Source organism: Chlorocebus sabaeus, chromosome 16 (genome assembly GCF_047675955.1).
Source record: "Chlorocebus sabaeus isolate Y175 chromosome 16, mChlSab1.0.hap1, whole genome shotgun sequence".
NCBI lineage: Eukaryota > Metazoa > Chordata > Mammalia > Primates > Cercopithecidae > Chlorocebus > Chlorocebus sabaeus.
Window position 1 is genome coordinate 41150039 of NC_132919.1, and position 21029 is coordinate 41171067.

Below are 21029 nucleotides of genomic sequence, written 5' to 3' on the forward strand. Positions count from 1 at the left end.
CCTCCCCGGCGCACGTGGGGCGGAGTTCTAGAACGTCGTGTAACCAATGCCGGTGACGTCACGCACCCCCGTGCGGCCCCCGCCTGCCCGCGCGCGCACACTCGGCCCCCCGCGGCCGGACCCACACGGGTGGCGCGCGAACCCCGCGGGCCGAGGGGACCCCGCCTCCGGGCCGGCAGGGCTCAGGGTGAGGGGGAGCGCACCCCGACTTCCCTGGATCACATGGGCTGCGGGGGGCGGGTGGATCGGGGGAGGGGAGGCGCGGGGAGCTTGCTGCGGCTCCTCACCCGGACCGGGGAGAAGACGCCCCCCACCCTCCCTAGTTCGCCCTCTCCATTCAAGTTTGCCGGCCCCTGCCGCCGAGATCCGGAGATGGCACCAGCCGCCCGCCCTGCGCTGTGCCCTGTTTCCAGCCACGGCTCAGAAATTTAGGTCAAGGACGTCGGGAGCAAACCCACACCCCGGCGCTTCTCTGGCGGCCCCCGAGACCCCCCAGGATCGGGGGGCTTCAAGATAGCGGAGACCCTCCTGCACAAACACCAGCCACAAGTTTTATTTTCCTTTTGCGCTGGAAGTTCTCTCTGGCTGTCGCTCCACACCGGCACGTCTTGCGCGGTTCCCCGCCCTTCCCCAGTAGAGGTACCAATCCGTGCCCGGGAAAGGTTATTTTGGAACTTTGAGAAACTGACGCGATTCCAGTGGCGAGAAAGTGCCGAAAAAAAGGGTTTCCGCGTTAATCATACAGTGTTTTAAAAATATAATAAGATAGGTTATAGGAGTCAAGGTCACATGATTGAGGTTCAAAGCAAATGTTTGTATATAATGAGAAGTGCTTTTGGAGTGCCTCTGGGATGGCTGGGAAGGGTGGTTATTTCAGGAAACCCCTGTTTAATCCGTTCGTTATATATTTTATTTCTCAACTTACCCAGCCTTTGTATGCCAGGATAATAAAGTGCATGAGACTGAAATAGCTCAAGACCCCTCACGACCTGCAGAGGTAGCTGGTGGCAGAAGGCTTCAGAATCACTCCCACCTTAGGAGCAGCAGTATTGTACAGCACGGGTTCTGGCATACAGTGGGTGCTTAATAAATGCTGGTTTCATAACTTCATGCACTGAAAACTCCAAAAAGACGGTGTCTGTAGCATTCCAAAGGCATCGCACGTTTCTCCGGCAGATTCTAGGCTGGACAAATTCGGGCTGGTTTCAATTTATGGGGCATTTGAAACAATACGGATACAATTATCCATATTGTTTTAAATCTGTATTGTTTTAAATTATTGCAGTAAACTGAGTTAATATGGCGTGAGGGGCAACATAAAGTTGTGGTTCATCAAATACTGAGATTAATGTTAAGTATGAATTGATACTCAATTAACACTTTTCCATTAATTTTCATAGGATTAGGAGACAAAGGAAGACACTCAACACCAAAACTGTACCAAATCCACTGTGGGTTTTGGAAAAATGGAATATTTGGAAAATCTCAACACCAGCCATATCCTTGAGTGACCAGACCCTCCATCTCCCCGTTCCCTGAATTGCAGTAATTCCTCCTTGACAGGATTGGTGGGGTGAAGGTGAGAGGCTGAAGTGAACCAATGTTGTAAAAGTTCCTTTTTCACTGTAAACCTGATTCGTGTTTATTGTCAATCATTATTCAATATAATCATATTGAGAAGGTGCTCTAAGGCTTTAAACCACAAACCCGAACATTTCCTGTCACTCCAAGCTCCTTCCCAAATCGTCTGGGGTCTCGTGTTGAACGGCCAGTTGTTATGATGATTGTTTATTATGATTGATTATTCTCAACAGTATGCAGACAACAGAGCTCATTGTATTGTGTTGGGATTTTTACAGTAGAACCACAGGCCATCCTAGGTAGAAAGGACTTTCCTAGTCTAATCCCCTCATTATACATCAGGGTCTCACAGGTGCCAAACTCACCAGGCTACACCCCACCCCCACCCTCTGATCATCAGTCCAATGCCGTGTGGCCTCTACTGCCTGCATGTTTATTCCGTCCCTCACAAGGCGAGAGTTGGGGGCCCTTCTTCTGTGGTATAGACTTCCACAAGCTGACACTTACAGAACTGATTTAAAATCCAGAGAGGGTCTAGAGCTGCAGTTACAAAGTCAGTGGCTTAGAAAGAACTGGATTTTAAGTCTCCGTTACTACATTGTTTTTACTCATTTATTTTTAATTTATATATGGTAACCTTTACTCTTTTTGGTCTGTAATTCTATGAGTGTTGACTTATGCATAGAGTCATGTAACCACCACCATAATCAAGATGCAGAACAGTTTCATTGTCCAAAAAAAATCCCTCTTGGCTGCCCCTATGCACTACATTATTTGTAATAGCTTATTATTATTATTATTATTATTATTATTATTATTATGCATTTTTTCCTCCAGCTCACTCAATGTAGCCCCTGCCTCAGGAGAATACAAGCAGCATAATATCAGTCCTCAACCCTCTGAAAGTCTCAACAGCCCAAGACAATGTTGGACACTTCCTTCTTCAAACTCAATCTTCCAGGATGGGTTTAAACACATGTTGATGCCACTCAAATTGAAATCTCCAGCCTCACCCTTCCTGAAGAGCTCCAGGCTCTGGTCAGCTTCCTATTCAACATCTCCACTTAGCCTTTCTAAAGGAAGCCCAAGTTCAAATCCATCTTTCTTGCTACTGCATCCCCGATCTCCCACCCGAGGCCCTGCAACAGCTCACAAAACAGTGTTCCCACATCCACCCTTACTCCACTTATGTGCCTGGAAATCTTTCCCAGACCTCTCTGACAGGGTCCAATGCCCTTAGATATGCAGTTACCTTACCAGAACGTCCTCTGTGTACCTTACCCTGTATGATCATTTGCTTTATTGCCCATCTCCTCTAAGCCAGAAGCTCCTGTCCCTTTCTGCTCTCCATGTACCAGCACAGTGCCTGCTGGCGCACGGTTAATGCTCAATAAATAATGATTGACTGAATGAGTGAGTGGATGAATGAATGAATGATGGTCAACATTTAATTTCATTCTAGGATTCTTTTTGTATTCATGTTCATAAGTCAAATTGGTTGCAGTTTTCCCTTTTCATACTGCTTTTGTCTGGTTATACTGGTCTCATAAAATGAACTGGTAAATGTTCCTCCTTTTTCCATTTTCTGGAACAGTGTGTATAAGATTGGAGTTATGTGTTCCTTGAATGTTTGGTAGAACTTGCGGGTAAATTGTCTGGGTCTGGGATAGACATTTCGTGGGTTGATTTTTAACTACTGATTCCATTTCTTGAACGCTTGTAGATCTCTTCAGGTTTTCTGTTTTCTTCTTGAATCTATTTTTATACACTATATTTTTCAAAGAAATTATCCATACCATCTAGGTTTTCAAATGTGTTGACAAAATGCTGTTCATAGTTATCTCTTAATGTATTTTAATCTCTGCTGTTATCTATCCATAATGTTTATTTTTTTCATTCCAAATATCATTTTATATGTATTTTTTCTTATCTGGATCAGCTGTGCCAGAGATTTTTTTGTTGTTGTTTTTTACTAGTGTTTTCTTTCTACTTTCTATTAGTGTTTTCAGAGAACCAGACTTTAGTTTAAATATTGTTTCTTTTTCTGTTCCAGTAAGTTTCGTCCTTATACATTGTTATACATTATATTCTTATATATGGCACAATAGAAAAGATATACTATTATATAGTAGAATATAATATATAATGTAATATTAATATATATCACATAGTATTCCCTTCTGCTTCTGCTCTTTTTGGATTTATTCTGTTGCTCTTTTTTTTCTTTTTGAATTGGTGCCTTGGGTAATTAATTTTTAGCCATCTGTTTTCTGATTTTAACATTTAAGACTACAGATTTCACTTTAAGTACCACTCAAGCTATACTCTACAAGATATACAGACTTTTTATTATCATTGAGGTAAAAAAAAAAAAAAGTTTAGATTTTAGGCTGGACACAATGACTCACGCCTGTAATCCCAGCACTTTGGGAGGCTAAGGTGGGAGGATCACTTGAGCCCAGGAGTTTGAGACCAGCCTGGGCAACATAGTGAGGCCCCATCTCTGCAAAAGAAAACTTTTCTAGAAACTAGCCAGGTGTGCTAACATGCACCTATAGGCCCAGCTACTCAGGAGGCTGAGGTGGGAGGATCACTTGAGCCTGGGAAGTTGAGACTGTAGTGAGCCATGATCACGTCACTACTCCAGCCTGGGTGACAGAGCGAGATCCTGTTTAAAAAAAAAAAAATTAGATTTCAAATACGATGTCTTCTTTGACCAGTGAATTAATACAGGTGTATTTGAGGGATATTTGAGGTTATTCTTTAGTTACTAACATCTAAATTAACTGAATTAAGGTCAAAGAACAGGATCTATATGAAGCAGATTCTTTGTTATTTATTGAAACTTGCTTTGGTGCAGTCAATTTTTATATTTCATGTAGTTTTGAAAAGAATGTATATGCCTTAATTTTTAAGTATAGCATTTTATATGGGTCTATTAGATCAGACTTATTAATTATATTATCTAGATTTCCTGTAGCCTTACTAATTATTTTGTCTGCTTGACCTATTGCTTTTTATAGAAGTACATTAAAATTTCTATACGACTAGATTTGCCAGTTTCTCCTGTAATTCTCTCAAATTTTGCTGTATTTTAAAAGTACGTTGTCAGGTACATCAAAAAGAACTGTTGAAATTTCCCACTATAACTATGCATTTTCTACTTCTCATACTTTTTGCTTTGTGCATTTTAAGGCCTTGTTATGAGGTGCACACAAGCTTAGATTTGCTATTTTCCTAGTGCTATTTGCTTTTAATATTGGCACAGAAGATACTTATCCCTAATGCCTTTTACTTTAAAGTCTATTTTGTCTGTAATAAATGTAACTACTCTTTTAATTAGCCCTTGACTAATAGATCTTTCGCTTTCCCTCTTACCTTTTACTTTCAACCTTTCCATGTCCCAAATTTTTTGTTTGGTCTCCTGTAAATAGCATATAGCTAGCTCTGGTTCATTATTTATTGTGCCAATTAGTAAGTTTAGTCCATTTACATTAATTGTGATTGCTGATATTTTTAAATATCATGAAATATCACAATTTAGGGGCACAAAAATATATTAATCACAATCTCTAGTATAGCACACTAGCATCATTGTGTATACTCCTGGTCCTATTTTATTTTATCTGCTGATATTATAAATACCTATAAACCTGCTATTCAACCAGAGAACTAAAACAGAAACAATGACTTATGTAACATCTGCTTATATGCTCCTCCCTATTTTGTTCCTCTAAAGTAACCATCAATCAGAATCTTGTATTTGTTATGATTTTGCTTTTTAAAAAGTTTTATGCATATCAATGGCTAATATTCTGTTTTGTTTTACTTTTTGTTTTGAAACTTTATGAAAAATTTCTGAGGCTTGATAATTTACTCAATATGAAATTATTGAGAATCAATTAGATCCTCTAGCCAGGTCCCTGGGGGGCAGGGGGAACTCAGTTAGATTTTTGTAACTGGTTGTAGTTCATTCTTTCTCCCAGTTATATAATATTCCATTATGTGACTGTGCCACAGTTTAGTTTCTCCATTCTCTCACAAACAAAACTTTGGGTTGTTTTCAGGATTTTTTTTTTTTTTTTTTTTTTTTTTTGCTATTATAAACAGTGTTATTATGAACATTCTTACCTTCTGATGCACATAGATCAGAAATTTCTCTTTGGAGTAATGGCTGGGTTGTAACATATGTGAATGTAAAATTTTACAGGGTAATACTAAGCTGCTTTCCAAAGTGGTGTTCCAATTTGTACTCCTACTAGCAATGTATAAGAGACCCTATTGGCCGGGCATGGTGGCTCACACCTGTAATCCCAGCACTTTGGGAGGCCGAGGCCTTTTTTTTTTTTTTTTGAGATGGAGTCTCGCTCCATCAGCCATGCTGGAGTGCAGTGATACAATCAGCTCACTACAGCCGCTGCCTCTTGGGTTCAAGCGATCCTCCTGCCTCAGCCTCTGAGTAGCTGGTATTACGGGCACCCACCACCCCAGCTAATTTTTGTATTTTTAGTAGAGAGGGGGTTTCACCATGTTGGCCAGCTGGTCTCGAACTCCTGACCTCAATTGATCTGCCTGCCTTGGCCTCCCAAAGTTCTGGGATTATAGGCGTGAGCCACTGCATCTGGCCGGAAGTTGTAAATTCTATTTCTACTCTTTCAGTGATTACAATTTTAACCTGTACATGTGATCTAAAGTAAATCAAGTGCCCTAGAACTATTCAATAAGCTAAAAATGATTCAACTTCAGTTACATCCTCTCCTTATGTTTTATTGTTGCTTGTTATTTTAGATCCACCTAGTTTTTATACCCCTAATTTTAACCTCTATTATAATTTTATATACAGTCAATTCATCGCTTAGATTTGCCCGTATTTACCAATTTCCTTCTCGATATAGACCCTTTCCCCTGAAACATAACCTTTAGTTTTTTTTCAGGGGATTGTGTGAGTGATATGCTCTCTCCACTAACACAAACATACCATATTTCACTCTCACTCTCGAATGATGATTTCTCTGGGTGTAATACTCAAGATTGGCAGTTATTTTACCCCAGCACTTTTTTTTAATATCTTCCTATTCTTAATGTCTTCCTATTCTTTATTTCTGAAACATTTGCTATGAGTCTAATTGTCATTCCTTTGTAGGTAATGTGTCTTTTCTCTCTGGTTTTAAGACTTTTTCCTTGTCTTTGGCTTCCTGCATTTTTACTCTGCCATATTCAAGTATGAATTTCTTGTTCTTTATCTGATTCAATACTCATTGTATATGCATAATTTTGGGATTCTGTCAATGAAATATCCCTCTCCTTGTCTTTTGGTACTTACATGAAATGTATAATGCATCTTCTCCTTCTATCCAGCATACTCTGAATCTGTCAGACTTTTCTTCACTTTGTCTTTGCTGCTTCGTGGGCAGTTTTCTCAGATCCATCTGCGGTTCTTTCTTCAACTCTGTCTAATCTGCTGTTTAACTCATCACTGAGCTTTTCATTTTGGTTACTACATTTGTCATTTCTAGAAATCCTGTTTAGTTATATTTTTAAATCTACCTTTTTTAGAGTGTTATGTTACTTTCTCATGGTGTCAAAGGTTCCTTTGTGTCTTTAATAATTTTAAACTTACTTATAGTCTGCCTGATAAATCTGTTACCTGAGGTTCTTGGGACCTTTGTGTCTGCTACATCTTGCTCGTGGAGGATTATATCCACATACATTGTATAGTTTGGCATTGGGTCTGTATTTCTGTATTCATTCTCAGCTTTGGGGTTCCTGGACCATACCACATTATAATCCCAAATTCTCAGTAAAGCCCTTTTTTCCCCACCCTCAACCCATGCCAAGACAGGCACATTTTCTTGTCTCCTTGTGACATTGGGTAGATTATTTTTCCACTGATTATTTCTCTAGTGGTTCGGGAGGTTCTAGCTTTATGGGGTTCCAACTTTATGGGGATTCTGAGTTCCATTTTCCCACTTTTAATGGACCTTAAGCATAATCTCCTTCCATTTTGATGCTCAAACCTCAGGTTCCCAACACCAGCAAACCTGCCTGAGACCAGCTCAACCTCAGTTTACTTGCATACCATGCTATAATCTCCCTCTTCTTCCTGACTCTGAGAGCCTTTGCTTACTGTCCCAAGAGCTCATTTAAATGGGTGTTTATTACATCCTAACCAGTATATATAGGTGGTTTATGATGGGAGGATTTTCAAGTTACTTAGTCTGCCATATTGCCAGAAATCGAACTTAGTTCCATTTAATTTTTAATATATTTCATTTCAAAATTGTAATATCTTCCACTTTAAATGCATTTTTTTTTTCTTAGAGCACTGTGGCATCTAAATGTTGGGATTTTTTTTGGAATAATCCCTTACAGGTGAATTAGCATTAGAATTATCTCAAATGTGGCAAACATAGGTCAGTTTGGCTGTATGTTGTAATCACCTGGAGAACTTTAAAAAATACTGATTCTTGGTTTTACCCATGAGATTGTAATTTAATTGGCCTGAGGGACAGGCTGGGCAGTAGGCTTTTTTAAAGCTCCCCAAGTGATTTTAATGTGCCAACAAGGCTAAACATGATTAGTTTTAAATGTCCTGATGAAAACAAGCCAACAACTCATGATGGTACCTGAGTTCCACCCTAGAATGACTTGTTTTGCTAGGGAGGGCCCTAGGCATCATAATTTTTTAAAATTCTGCTTATGATTGTAGCGAAGATGGAGAACCAACAATGTACATGAGCATACCCAGTCTGATGGGGAGAGTTAAAATAATGTTGGCCGGGCATGGTGGCTTATGCCTGTAATCCCAACACTTTGGGAGGCTGAGGTAAGCAGATCACATGAGGTCAGGAGCTCGAGATCAACCTGGCCAACATGGTAAAACCCCGTCTCTACTAAAATACAAAAAAAAAATTAGCCAGTCATGGTGGCAGAAGCCTGTAATCCCAGCTACTTAGGAGGCTGAAGCAGGAGAATCACTTGAACTCAGGAGGCGGAGGTTGCCAAAATCATGCCTCTGCACTCCAGCCTGGGTGACAAAGAGAGACTCTGTCTCAAAAATAAATAAAATAATGTTAAAAGTGGAAGCATGAGAAATCATGTAGCCCAGCTGTTCCTACTGTCTGCAGAACAGGCCACCAGAGTCCCCAAGTGCTTTTAAGTGGTACAGATTCCTGGACATTGTGAATTTAACACAAGATCAGTGAGCCTTTAATTCCCCAGAGGACCTTAAAGACCACCAACTTTGGAAACCATTCGGCTAGCCCATCTTATTTTACAAAGGAGGAAACCATCCCTCAGAAAAGTGTCTTTGTTCTCCGGGTCCCAGAGCTGATTTAAGAGGAAAGCTGACTCTTAATCAAAGGCTGACCCTTCCAGTCTAGTGTCCATCTCATCCATTTCTAAACAGAAAGTGTCCTGCCGTGTTTAGAAGGTCTTGGACCTTTTAAAGAGGCAGATTTGGGATTCGTGTGCAGTTATTTCAAGAATGTGGGTTTTCTGTTTTGCTTTACAATAAATAAAAAAGCCTGCTGCCTTCCGGGGGGGTCTCACCAGGAGTTTGTTGACCTTTAGCAGGTAAGCCACCGTCATTTTCAACTGTCTTTATGTAAATAGAGGATCATGGTGCCTTTAAAATACGTTCACAAATTCTTTAAGACTCCTCCAAGGATGGAGTCGAATTGCCCTCCCCTCGAGTGTGGGCTGTACTTAGTAACCGGCTTCTAAGGAACAGAATGTGAAGGAAGTGATGGTGGGTGAATTTTAAGGCTAGATCATACAAAGATATTGCAGCTTCCATCTTGCTTTGTCTCATGGATCATTGGCTCTGGGGGAAGCCAGCTGCCATGTCATGAGGACGCTCAGGCAGCCCTATGGAGAGGCCAGTGTAGAAAAGAATTGAGGTTTACTGTCAATATCTCAAACTAACTTGCTGGGATTGTGAATAGACACCTTACGAGTGGATCTGCCAGCCCTCGTCAAGTCTTCAAATGATTGTTAATCTGGCCAATGCCTTGACTACAACTTAATGAGAGCCTTTGAACTAGAATCTCCCAGCTAAGCCACTCCTGATTGATGTTGCGATAATAAATATTTGTTGTTTGAAGCTGCTAAGTTTTGGGATAATTTGTTACACAGCATAGATAACTAACACAGAGATACTTCAAAATGCTCCAAAATAGAGCTGCTTAGTTTATAGGTTTGCAACAGGATTCATATGCTAACATTTATAGAATGCTTTCGATTCTAACCAAATGAACTGCATATTAGATACAAAGTAGCGATCACATATTATTAATGTTATCAGATGGTAACACATTTCATGTTCAATTAACTGAAATGCTTTTTCTGCAGCAAGGCTTTGCTCATCTTCTTATCCCCACTGTATACTTATAAAAGGTCACTGTCAAAATATAAAAGTATATGTATGATTTAAATGTCTTGACTCAGTTACTAACAACCATGAGCATGTTTTTCAAATAGGAAAAGCAAGATTCATTTCAACTTGGTCTTTTTCACATGAGGCTCTTTGTTTACTTTTTGGTATTGCATTTCACCACCATGCTGGACGCCTCTCTTATTAAAGAGGCTGTTAACTTATCTCTCTCCCACGGTCTCATAAGCCTCACTTTTACAAACAGTGTGGCAGACTTTGCACCGAAAAAGCAAGCCATGTTTTTACTAGAAAATATTTAGGGAAATGAGTGTTTTTTTTTTTTTCCATGAAAATTTCACCAAGTATAAATTATAGGTCTAAAACTAATGGTCCTTTATATCGATTTAAATAAATAGCCTCCTTCCTCAAAAATCATGACTTCTGAGCATGTTCTTAAATTCAACACTAGTTTATTTTCTTCCAAAAAATATGAAATAATCATGTGCATAGAGATCCTAAGTTGGTCTTTCTTCTGGATCTGTATAATACGGGAAAGCCAAGATGGTATCTTTTTATTTTTTTGAGACAGAGTCTCACTCTGTCTCCCAGCTGGAGTGCAATAGTGCGATCTCGGCTCACAGCAACCTCTGCCTCCTGGGTTCAAGCAATTTTCCTGCCTCAGCCTCTCAAGTAACTGAGATTACAGGCACCTGCCACCATGCCCGGCTAATTTTTGTATTTTTAGTAAAGACAGGGTTTTGTCATGTTGGCCAGGCTGGTCTTGAACTCCTGACCTCAGGTGATCCACCTGCCTCCGCCTTCTAAAGTGCTGAGATTACAGCAGTGAGCCATCATGCCTGGCCCCAAGATGGTATCTTTCTAACAGAGTCATAACTGGAGGTATAAAATATCTGGAAAAATAAACCCAAAAAAACATGGAGGATGTGAGGCTGACAGAAAGTGAAATTATATTTTTCTTTTTTGTTGTCGTTTTTGAGACAGGGTCTCCCTCTGTCGCCCAGGCTGCAGTGCAGTGGCTCAATCTCAGCTCACTGCAACCTCCACATCCCGGGTTCAAGCAATTTTCCTGCCTCAGCCTCCTGAGTAGCTGGGATTACAGGCATCTGCCACCACAGCCCACGTAATTTTTTGTATTTTTAGTTGAGAGAGGGTTTTGTCATATTGGTCGGGCTGGTCTCAAACTCCTGACCTCAGGTGATCCACCTGCCTCGGCCTCCCAAAGTGCTGGAGTTACAGGTGTGAGGCACCTCATTGGCAGAAATTCTATGTTTCAAACAGCCTTTAACGATCTAACAAACAAGTATCTTTATGTATAATTTATTTACTCCTAACATTGTTTGATGTATTATATTTAGAGACATAAAGATCTATTTTATTTAAATGATAGAGAAATTTGTTTTCTTTCATTTTTTTCCCAAATTGGAGAGGAAAATACAAAAAGCTCCCAAATGGAGGGAAAGACAAACCTAAAGCATGTTTAGCCAATTTTATTTTTCCATTTTCCCTTTCCATTTTCACATTGGGCATAGCTGAAATCTAGTATTACGGTTGAAGACTTTTACTCCCTTTCATCCACTCCTTTTTCCTTGTCTCCAACTCAAAATTATCACACCCAAGCAGGGCATAGGGTGCCTGTTAGTCTAGTTGAATAAGAAAGAGCTAGATTCCTAATTAAGAAATATCATTTATTGAATGACCACAACAGAGGACCCTTCTAGGAGTGGTGGGGGCAGGGATCAGAAAGCTGTGATCTTCAGGAGTTGCAAAAGGTGGGCAGTTGCTTGGGGTTGGGAGTGAGGCTGGCTGTAGCCTCTCCATGTGGCAGCTTCCTGCAGGGGACACCCTTGGCCAGTCTGGTGAACCCCCTCCCCAGTCATGGGCGGTATCTTGTGATGTCAGCGTGGGTATGGTAGGCACAAGAGACAAGCCTCGGGAATTAAACAGGAAGTCACCATTCTCATTAAAAATATCCCAGGGCTGCGCTTCCATGTCCCCTAAAGCTGTTTCACCACTGTTTGTCATGCTGTCATCATTATTCTTAAACGTGTAGGTAAATATTTTATTAAACATCTTCACTGCTTGGCAGTTAGGGAGCCCTCTGTCTCCTAGACTTGGCTGCCTCCCAGTGCTGCCTGGAGGGGTGGGAGTACAGTGTCCCACTGGAATGCTCCACGGAGTTCGGAGTTCGGAGTCACAGTACAAGAGCACCATTCTGTCAATCCCTTTCCACCTGGAAACCATTTTCTCCTTTGGCCTCTCGAGGTTAATTTTTTTAATCTTCTTTTTAAACCAGTCACCAACTTCGCCTTGATGAAAGGTGCGGAGGCCCCAGAAGAAAATGATTACACCTTTCAACTCCACCTGGAAACAGTTGACAGAGGGCCACCGTCACCTTCCCTTCCTCCTTTCCACCACCCTTGCAGTTTGCCCCATCTCCACCGTGACCTGCCTTGCCAAACCGAAATCTAAGTATCGCAGCTGCAGATACGCAGGGTCCGTGCACCAGGCTTCACACACTCTACAAGTTATGTCAGTGAATTTCTAACATTTCCATCGTCACTTCCACGCCTTGCCTCGGAGTCCCATCTGCTTGCGAATTTGCCAGGAGCAAACACACAGACCCACAAACCACACATGAGCTTGGGCAACATTGGGCCTGCTTTTTAATAATTCTTTGCTTTTGGCCATTTACACAGCATAGGAGGCGGTCAAAGCAGCAATCAGTAGCACAGTTGTAATGTCATCCCATCATATGTTTGGGTTACAAGGAGGCCAACCGGACAAGATCTGTTTTGGGGTGAGAAATTCCAACTTTGGAGGACTATGGGTATGAGCGCCCTCGTCTGGCGAACGGGGGAAACGCCTTCTTGCGCCCCACATTTCAGTTCCCTCTACTGGCCGAGCAAAGAGAAGCTATGTCTCCTGTCTCAGCCCCACATGCCAGAGTTCAGGGCCGGGCTATCAGATTCTGAAACCAGAGCCCTCCAGATTCAGAAGTGTCCTGGAGTTGACACTGAGACCCACCACAGTAGCCCACGTTGCAATTTCTACAATTACCCATCAGCTGATTCCAAGTGGCTGAAAAAACTAATTGAAGGGAAGGAAGGAGAGGGAAAAAGGGCTGTCATCTATGAAGGGAGAATTCAAATAGTTCAAAATCAAATCTATTTAGCCAAAGGTGGTATTGATGCATAGAGAGGCAGAGGGAAAAAAGAAAAGTGTTAGATGTGAAGACAATAGGGGATAGACTGTACAGTCAATTTCTGAGCAAGATAATCATGCTAAAAATACTACTACTATTTGGAAAGGGCATGAGAAATCAAAATGTGGCCATGTCCATGGGTGGGAGGGAAAAGAGGCTGTGCATACAAACACCCAGCATTAGAACAAGACCAAGAAAGGGCCCTAATCCAAGAGGAGTAGGGATGAACCTAAGAATAATTTGAAGTGAGCCAGAAAATTAATTTTGCCATCATCCTCTTACTTTTGTGGGTTTGATGCTGGTGACCCCCAGGGGCTGGCCACACCTCTGGGTTCTGAACAGGACCCCCCAAGACCCCATCACCCAGTCAGCAAAATGCCACATGAGAAAGGAGGGCATGATATGGTGTTGTACCTTCTAGTCTAAGTCACAAATAATCATGAGCATTCAAAAACATTCATTGCCCAAGTGACTGCTGGGGAGGCCTGGCCTGACAGAAGGCCTTGCATGAGAAAGCCCCGGGGGGGTTAGCTGATCACCGGCTTGATGTGAACCTACAGTGCGAGGAGGCTGTTGAGAACCCTAATGCAATCTGAGGCTCTATTAATAGCACAGCAGAGTGTGGAAGGAGGGAAGCAATACTCCCAGCGCGTGCTGGCAGGTCAGGCCACATGCAGTTTTATGCTCAGTCCTGCGGGCTGTATTTTAAGAGAGGCACTGGAAGATTCAAGCCTGCTCAGAAGAGCATGAAAGGATTGGATGTCGGTATTTAGACAGCATCTCTATTAGCTTTACAGTCCTTTTGCAATTGGCAATACCAGAATGATTATTACACGGAGTCTCCGTAGCCAGTCGCAGGAATCATGTTTCTAATGTTTACTTAACCTCCTTGAGCATTGGGGTCCTCTCTCTATATAATAGGGGTAATAATTTCTGCCCAATCTGCCAACTCCAAGCATAATTTGAGAATGGATCAGTTGGGTCCATGTGTACGGAGCATTCACTGAGTGCCCAGCTCTGTGCCAGGTACTGGAGGCACAGAGACGAACACAGTGAGGGATCTGTTTTTGAGGAGCTTGAAGTCTAGTTGGACAGACAGGTCCATAAGCAGATACTTTGCATGTAATGTGACAGAGGATGATAGATATATGCATTGATTTGAAAGGAGATACAATTAATTTCTCATAAAGAAAGAGTGACAAGACAGAAAAGCAGAGTCCTTGTGGAGTATGGACTTTCAAGTGCAGAAACAGGAAAAGAAATCATTGGAGGTCAGGGTAGAGAGGCCATCAGGGAGAAAAGATTAGAACCAGAAAAGTTCAGAGTCACAGAAGACAACTGAAGTGTCACAACAGTGTCAGATGCCATTATGAAGTCAAGGAGGAGGAAGACTAAAACCTTTCTAAACCACTCACTGGATATGGAGATGAGGAGTTCATCCTTAGTGGTCAAGAAAGATCTTTCAGGAAAATGATGAAGGAAGAAATAGGCTTCATTTAGGAAGTGTGTGAAAGATACATTTATTGAGCACCTACTACATACCTAGCATGGTGTTACTCACTGTGGACATTCAAAGAGCAAAAGGTTTTGTTCCAGCCTACTGCAATATTGGTGCGTTAAGACTAACACCTGTATGTCCATTGAGGAATAGTGGAAGATTATTATACGAATGGTTCGACTAGGTGAGGCAGACAGCATGGTGGTTTAAATGACCGGTTGGCCTGGCCCAGGATGATGTTGCAGGTAGTCACATATGCATACCAGAAGAAAAGAGAACTGGTATTAGTGCACTCCAAATATGACCAACCTTCTTCCCCTTTCCCTTGATTCTTGGAGAGTTTCCATTCCCAGAAGCATTCAAAAACATGTCTTGTCTTAACATCCTTCATGTTTGCTCCCATTTTGTTATTTGCCAGTGAAATTAATATTACTCTTTACCCTGCTCACATTCTAGATCCAACATGCATTTTTTTCCATCAGTGGGTTTGTGTTTGGTTGATTAGTTATTCATGTATAATGTAAGATGACAAGAGCTGTAACACAGAGAAATGATTGTGGAGAATGCAGGCATACAAGCTCTGGGGTTGGCTTATTTATTTTTTTATTTTTTTATTTTTTTGGTGGGGGTGTGGATGGGTAGGCAGGTTAGTAAAAGCATTTGGATTACTTGCAGATGGTTGAAACTCTTCCCTTACCAAACTGGTGACTCAAGCAAAATAGGCAGAATGAAAAGAAATGGCATTTGCCTGCTCATCCCGTCTCCTTCATCTGCATCCTGGGCCCCTCATCAGCTTCTGGATCTGTCCCATATAATCTCCCAACTCATTCAACATCTGGACTTGAGATACCACCTCCTGGCTGCTCCCAGAAGTCTTGATCACTTCCAGTGTATGTATTGTATGTTGGCTTCTTTCATAGGTGATTTTTCACAAAGGGGGTCCTCCTTATAGACTAGCTCTTCCTCTGCCTTGACTTCTGGAACCTCCCTAAAATGTCTGTTTCCCTCAGAGTAGCCAAAGAGGTCTTTATGAGATGCAGGTCAGATCCCTCCAACAGCTTCCCACTGCATCAAACCCCCTTGCTGTCACCTAAAAGACCTTCCATAGTATGTTCTAGGTCTGCTTTTCCAACCTCAAGTTATACCACCATCCTCTATTATCTCTTTCATTTATATTTTATTTATTTATTTATTTATTTATTTATTTATTTATTTATTTATTTTGAGGCAGGTTCTCACTCTGTCATCCAGGCTGGAGTGCGGTAGCATGATCACGGCACACCACAGCCTTGACCTCCTGGGCTCAGGTGATCCTCCCACCTCAGCCTCCTGAGTAGCTGGGACTACAGTTGCATGCCACCAAACCCGGCTAATTTTGGTGGTTTCGCCATGTTGCTCGGGCTGGTCCCAAACTCTTAGGCTCAAGCGATCCACCTGCCTCGGCCTCCCAAAGTGCTAGGATTACAGGCGTGAGCCACCACGCCCAGTCCTCTATCATTTCTTAAACAAAACAAGCTGTTTCCTTCTTCAAGCCCTTTGCATATGCTCTTTGTTCCTTTTGCCTGGATGTTCTTTCTCCACTCACTATGTGGGGTATCTGCTTATTCTTCTTTTAAAAAAGTTCTTTGCTAACTTAAAAAATTTTTTTAGTTTATTTATATAAATTTATAAGTTACATGTGTAATTTTGTTACATGCATAGATCACATAGTGGCAAAGTCAGGGTTTTTACGGTATTTATCACTCAAATACATTGTACCATTTAAGTAGTCTCTTATCATTCACTTCCCCCATCCTCTCACCCTTTTTTCTTTTTTCTTTTTTCTTTTTTTGAGACGGAGTTTTGCTCTTGTTGCCCAGGCTGGAGTGCAATGGTGCAATCTCGGCTCACTCCAACCTCCACCTCCCGGGTTCAAGCAATTCTCCTGCTTCAGCCTCCTGAGTAGCTGGGATTATAGGTGCATATCACCATGCCTGGCTAATTTTTGTATTTTTAGTAGAGACGGGGTTTCACGTCTCTACTAAATGTGCTGGCCAGGCTGGTCTCAAACTCCTGACTTCAGTTGATCCACCCACCTCGGCCTCCCAAAGTGCTGGGATTACAGGCGTGAGCCACCATGCCCGGCCCCCTCACTCTTTCAAGTCTCCATTGTCTGTTATTGCACACCCTACATCCATGTGTACACATGATTTAGCTCCCACTTATAAGTGAAAACATGCAGTGTTTGTCTTTCTGTCTCCAGCTTGTTTCACCTGGGATAATGTCTTCCAGCAATTCCATCCATGTTGCTGCTGTTTGATTTTTTTTAATGACTGAGTGTACTTTATTGTGCACATGTACCACATTTTCTTTTTTTTTTTTTTTTTTTTGAGACGGAGTCTCGCCCTGTCACCCAGGCTGGAGTGCAGTGGCATGATCTCGGCTCACTGCAAGCTCCGCCTCCTGAGTTCACGCCATTCTCCTTGCCTCAGCCTCCCAAGTATCTGGGACTACAGGTGCCCACCACCACACCCGGCTAATTTTTTTTTTTGTATTTTTAGTGGAGACAGGGTTTCACCGTGTTAGTCAGGATGGTCTCGATCTCCTGACCTCGTGATCCACCCGTCTCGGCCTCCCAAAGTGCTGGAATTACAGGCTTAAGCCACCGCACCCGGCCACCACATTTTCTTTATCCAATTCTTTGTTGATGGACACTTAGGTTGATTCCATATCTTTGCTATTGTAGATAGTGCTATGATAAACCTACAAGTGCAGGTATCTTTTTGATATACCAATTTATTTTCCTTTGGGTATATACTGTTAAAGGTTACCAGTGGTGGGATTGCTGGATCAAACGGTAGTTCTATTTTTAGTTCTTTGAGAAATCTCCATACTGTTTTCTATAGAGGCTGTACTAAGTTACATTCCCACCAACAATGTATGAGTTCCCTTTTCTCCGTATCTTTATCCTCCTTCAACTCTTAGTTCAAATACCACCTCCTCACAAGGCTTTCTCTGACCAATCTCTCCAAAGTTGCCTCCCTACCCATTGTTTTATTTATTTCCTGCATAGGATCCAACACCATGTGAAGTTATTTTGCTTATTTCTTTCTAGAGAATTGTCTGGAAACTCCATGGAACAAGGCCTCATCTGTTTCACCCTTTACCGTACCTCCAGCACCTAGAACAATGCCAACACGTGGTAGGAGATCAACAAGTATTCGTTGAATGAATAAACTTTACATTTCTATAATTCTCTTCCAAAAAACGGCTTATTTTTAAAAAGCTCAACATTCAAATACCAACTAAAGAGACCTATTAAAGATGCAATTATTTAAATTACAAGGTGGACTCATTGATGTAGGAAAGTTTCCCTCTCTCTTTAACAACTGTCCGTAAAGTCTAGGGAGAAGAGAAGTTTAATACCAAAATCTAAAATATTTTCCACCTATTCCCAAATCATTTTCTGTCATTCTATTTTTTCTTCTTCCTAGCACTTCTCATTCTGAAATTATTGTGCTAATTTCTGTTTCCTTGTTAATTGCCTGCTTCTCGCCCCCTATCTAAGAGAGAAGAGACTTTGCCTGTCATCTTACTTGCGGCACAAGCCTAGCACAAAGCAAGTGCCCAGAAAACATTTGTTGAATAAGTGAATTTTAAACGCCTAGAAATAAAGAGAAAAAAACCATTAAGATGAACATGAAATGCAATGAAACACACAAATATGCGCATGTTCACAAAAAATCAGACCGCAGAGACCTTTTTGCCAAGAGAGCTGCAACTGAAGGGTGAAGAGCTGACCACACAGTGAGCCAGGCATGAATTAGATCCCGTTTGTAACCCACTCCCCACCTGCCGTCAGAACTCATCACAGAGTTGGACTGGGAAGTGGTGTCTCTGGCACAGGGAACCAGGAAAACACAGGCGACCTTGCAGGTAACCAGGATCAGAATATAAAGCTGGACCTTCCGGGAAGCAGGCTGTGCCTGGATGTCTCAGGTCACCAACAGGATGGTGTTAGTTACAATTCCCTGAGGTCCACCATGAGCTGCCAGGATGGTGGGAGTGGCAGCAGGATTGTCCTGTGCCTAGGAGGGCTTTATTTGCTTTACTTGCTCCTAAGCCTGCAGAGGGAGATGATCTTGATTTAACCCAATTCAAACCAGCACCCATTATATGGAAAACAGTGTGCTAGGTGCAGAGGGTGGTGGAGAAGTGAGAGGTGTGCCACCTGTGCCCAGGCTGAGGATAGCCACAGACAGATCAGGAAAGAGCAAAGGTGTCTCTGAAACAGGATGGAGGGGCAAAGTGGCAGGGGAAAGGGGGCCAGAAGCCTGAAGTTATGACAAGAGAGGCACAAAGACTCCCCAGAGGGACCAGTGCTGGAGGTGGCTGGCAAGGAGGGCCTTCCGGGGCAGGCAAGCCAGGGCATGTTTCGGAGCCTGGAGAGCCCTATTAGGCTGGAGGCAGGTACAGTCTGCAGGTAGGTGCAAGGAGAGCAATTTATTACCAGAAGTTCCAGTAAAGTCCCTCAGGACCAATGAAGCTGGCTAGCAAAGGAAAGTGGTTTTCCAAGTAAATGCCTGGAGAGCAGCTGCACAGCTTTGCCAGGAAGGGGAAGGCAGGCAAGGGCAGGCAGAACCACAGGCGGCACCGCAGTGATGGACGATACGTCCAGAAAGGTATCTGGGGTATGTCGGGATCGAACAAGATAATGAATGACCATTGGGAGGCATGAAGGGAAACTGGGGAAGAGAGAGAGTAATTATAAAAGTAATAGAAGAATGTTTTGCTTGGTCCTGGACAAACTGACTCTGAAATTAATCTGGAGTACACCAGTGTTCACAGCAGCATTATTCACAATAGCCAAATGGTGGAAACAACACAAGATCCAAGTGTCCATCAACAGATGAAGTGATAAACAAAACAAATATATATAGGTGGTACATATATAAATGGCATATTATTGAGCCATAAAAAGGAATAAAGGAGTGATACATGCATGCTATGATGTGGATGGGCCTTGAAGACACTATGCTAAGTGAAATAAGCCAGATACCAGAAGATAAATATTATACGATTCCACTTATATGAGCTACACCCAGAGTAGTCAAATTCCTACAGACAGAACGGTGTCTGCCAGGGACTTGGGGAAGGGGAGAATGGGAGTTAGTGTTTAATGGGTATAGAATTTCAGTTTGGAATGATAAAGTTCTGCACTAGATCTTAGCCAAAAGGCTGAGAAGTGATGATTTCTAAAAAGTTCTGGAAATAGATTTATTAATTTTATTTTATTTTTTGAGATGGAGTCTTGCTCTGTCGCCCAGGCTGGAGTGCAATGGTGCGATCTCAGCTCACTGCAACCTCTGCCTCCCAGGTTCAAGTGATTCTCCTGCTTCAGCCTCCCAGGTAGCTGGGATAACAGGCACCCACCACCACACTCAGCTAATTTTTGTATTTTTAGTAGAGACGGGGTTTCACCAAGTTGGTCAGGCTAGTCTCGAACTCCTGACCTCAAGTGATCCATCTGCCTTGGCCTCCCAAAGTGCTGAGATTACAGGCATGAACCACTATGCCCAGCCTGAAAATAGATTTAAATGCCCTGGAAATGCATAGCGGTGATGGTAATGCAACAGTGTGAATGTAGTTAATATCACCAAATTGTACACTTTAACATGGTTAAAATGGTAAATTTTATGGAATGTATATTTTGACACAATAAAAACAATGTGGAAAAATAAACAAGCCAAGACTATCCAGGATATTTCTGGAAAAGGGAAGTAATGAAGAGATAAAACTCTACCAGATACTAGCACAGATTCTAAAACCTCAGGAATTAAGAGTATGGCACTGGCGCTTCATGACACGGACAAAACAATGAAACAGAAAGAAAGTCTAGCAATAGGCCCAAATCCTTCAAGACTTTCACGTGTGGGGGCCGGGCGCGGTGGCTCAAGCCTGTAATCCCAGCACTTTGGGAGGCCGAGATGGGCGGATCACGAGGTCAGGAGATCGAGACCATCTTGGCTAACACGGTGAAACCCCGTCTCTACTAAAAATACAAAAAACTAGCCGGGCGCAGTGGCGGGCGCCTGTAGTCCCAGCTACTCGGGAGGCTGAGGCAGGAGAATGGCGTGAACCCGGGAGGCGGAGCTTGCAGTGAGCTGAGATCCGGCCACTGCACTCCAGCCTGGGCGACAGAGCGAGACTCCGTCTCAAAAAAAAAAAAAAAAAAAAAAAAAAGACTTTCACGTGTGGGAAAGGTGGCATCTGGAGACAGTGGGGAAATGGTGCTGGGAATAACAGGAGCCATCAAGGAAAAACAAGGCTGCAGTCATAGTTAACTGCAGGAAGAATTCCAAATGGAGAAAAGA

The 21029-nt window shown here is 42.3% G+C and overlaps 1 long non-coding RNA gene across 2 annotated transcripts; it reads left to right on the forward strand.

Moving 5' to 3' along the window:
• The first annotated feature begins 25 nt into the window (after positions 1-25).
• LOC103242867 (uncharacterized) lies at positions 26-18500 on the forward strand. Of its 2 annotated transcripts, XR_500890.3 has the most exons (4): positions 26-639; positions 1401-1579; positions 15352-15566; positions 17771-18500. It is a non-coding gene; the product is annotated as an uncharacterized lncRNA (long non-coding RNA). The 2 variants fall into 2 exon arrangements; XR_500888.3 differs by lacking the exons at positions 15352-15566; positions 17771-18500 and adding an exon at positions 2419-3984 and having other exon boundaries at positions 27-639.
• The last annotated feature ends 2529 nt before the right edge of the window (positions 18501-21029 follow it).